We start from the raw sequence: 2,963 nt of genomic DNA on the forward strand, positions 1-2,963 counted from the left end.
ACACACACACACACACACACACACACACACGTTTAACTAAGGCCATCAAGGTGGCACATTTCATTTCGCAAGCGGTGATTTTGCTTTCATGGGTTTTGCTTAAGGTCCAGGTCTGGCACTGATAACATTATGTTGGTATAAATATTGATGTGATAAGCTGTCTCTTTGTGTCCATGGAGATGTTTGGATGAGATAGGAGGGGTGCGAGCTGGTAGGTGACAGCGTTGGCTTTTTGAGTTCGCATTTTTATTTCTGTCTAAGGACTCGTTTTCAGAAAAAGTGCTGCCGAGATATTTAAACTCCTTCACCTGTTTCAGTTGTTTACTATTGACATTGGTGTTCAGGGGACTATGATTTCGGCTCACTTTCAAAACTTCTGTTTTTGATGTGCTTATTTTCATGTTGAGTACGGTTGTGTGATTTTGGAGGCATTGTTGGTCATGATGAATAAGACATTGGTCGTCTGCAAACAGAAATTCATTTAGGCTTTCTGGGCTTTGGTTTGCGTCTTGCGTTATTGTGTCCATATATATTACAAACAAATAGAACGCATCTCTGTCGTACTCCAGATCTTACTTTGAATCAGTCTGTATTGCCTTCCTTCGTTCTTACTGAGCTTCTGCTGTTGGTATATAAAGCTCTGACATTATCTAAATGTGTCCTCTGACGCCATACTTTTCGAGTGTATCCAGAGTTTTGCATTATTTATTCTGTCAAAAGCCTTCTCCAGATCTATAAAGACGATGTAGGACTCTTTGTTGTGTTCGATTGTTTTCTCGCATATCTGTCGTAATGCCAATACGGCATCCGTGCATCCTCTTCCCTTTCGGAATCCAAACTGAGCTTTGCTCAGATTTCTCTCTACAAAAGGTCTTATGCGCTGCTCTAGTATCTTTGCATATATTTTTCCTGAGTGGCTTAACAATGAAATGCCTCTTTATGTTGTGCAGTCGCGATTGTTGCCCTTTTCCCATAATGGTACCACTATGGCTTTCTGCCAGTCTTCTGGGCATTTTCTTTGTTCCCAGGCTCTGTTGTAAATTCGTCTCAGCCACAGTATACCGGTGATTCCACAAGCTCTTATGGCTTCCGCTATGATATCATCTGGTCCTGTGGCTTTGTTCTTGGGGCTGGTCTTGAGTGCCTTTTCTATTTCACTGGGAAGTATTGGTGGTTCTCTTTGATCTTCATATGATGGTTGGAACTCTTCTTGTTGTCCGTTGCTAGCGTCTGGGTTGAGCAGTCATATGTCCCACCTATTAAAGAAGCTTACATTGTTGCAGTGGACGTTAAACCTATACAATTTAGCACATGTTCTACCAGTGTCCGTGGTGTAGCAGTTAGAGTTTTACGACACTTGCAACACAAATAAGTCATATAAGAGCTGAAGATTAGATACTAGGAAAAGAAGGAGAGATGAGAACGATAGGTATTTAATCCGAAAGAAGGAGTAAACCATATTACAACAGAACACGACAACCACCCACCCACACACATAGCGGTACGGCTCTTCACCTTTGCACAAACAAGACGAGAGTTCTATTTCCTCCTTGAGAAGGTTTTTTTTTTTGGTTATTTTTATTTATTTATATATTTTTTAATTAATTTGTTTTTGGGAGGGGGGGGGGAGGGGGTGTGATCTCAATCTGTCGGCTGAAATGCTAGATCTGACTTAACCGAGGCTAGCAAGAACATCCAGAAGGTTTTTAAGTTTAGTAAGGTTCTGCGGCGCTCGCAATCGCATTAAAGTCATAATAATAACGCCAAGGGGTGGATGTCAACAGAGAAGTCCAAATGGGGAATCAGACTTACTCTGCTCACCTCTTTAGCTTCAACAGCACAAAGTCTGCTTCGACTATCAAGGCGCCCCGGAAATAGCAGTTCACAAGAGAGTGACAAACATACAAAAGAAGTAGAGAAGAAAATGACGATAGTAAGGATGAGGAAAGAAAAAGCAGCAGTTCCCCCTTGTTGTTCCGGCACAGTATGAGCATTACATTGATAAATCAACCCATTTCCAGTTCAACTGTGCATAAGAACATGTTAATGTCCCCCCTTTGGGAATGGCCCAAAGACAATTCAGTCAGTTGCACTGCCCCTGGGGGGGGGGGGGGGGCAGTCGGAAGCGAAGCAAGCCACTTCCAAATAAAGTATGTTGTGTTGATGTGGGACGTATACTTTTACTAAACTATGTGTAAGCGTTACAAACGTTACGAGCATTACTTTAAACTCGTTAAACGTGTTAACAACGTATGCAAATTCTGCAAACTGGGCCAGCAGCGTCTACTCTTTTAATTAGTTTTTCATGTTTTTTCATGTAGGTGTTTTTATACCTCCATCGATGCAATTTTGATCATTTCGGAAACACTCTTCCGTGCCTGCCCGTCAGGGCCAATCCGAGTTGAGAGGGATGCGACATCCCAGCAGAAAGACCAAGATACTCGAGAAGAATTTCTTCCCACTCGGGAATAGAACTCGGGTCTCCTTCTCGTGCGACAGTGAGGCCCAATCGCTACCTCAGAGATGCCGGTAGCGTCTACTCTACCCTGAATGTGTAACCATTTCAGAAACAAACAAAAAACCCCATCCCCCCTCCTGTGGTCAGTACCTGCCAATTGACCACGACTAAGGCCATGCTGTAACCACACAGACAAACACTGTGTGCAAGAGATTGGCCGCATTAAAGGCCCAGTTAAGAGAGAAAAAAAAATCCAGATGAATGGAAAAAGAATCGGACATGTCTTAGATACGATCCCTGGACCTGCGGCACTCAACTTATTTCGCTTACTCTGATCGATTTCCTTACGTTTAATCGTAAAAGTTGAAGGCTCGCACGATTTCACATTAACCCGCTCGGTCGGCTTTTTATTTTCAAATGACCGTTTCGTTTGTGTTCAGATGAGAGGTTATTTCGTCGTTTTTGATAGATTGTCTACACCTATTCTGCCTGGGCTCTTTATCCT

Source organism: Aplysia californica, unplaced genomic scaffold, assembly GCF_000002075.1.
Source record: "Aplysia californica isolate F4 #8 unplaced genomic scaffold, AplCal3.0 scaffold00040, whole genome shotgun sequence".
Taxonomy (NCBI): domain Eukaryota; kingdom Metazoa; phylum Mollusca; class Gastropoda; order Aplysiida; family Aplysiidae; genus Aplysia; species Aplysia californica.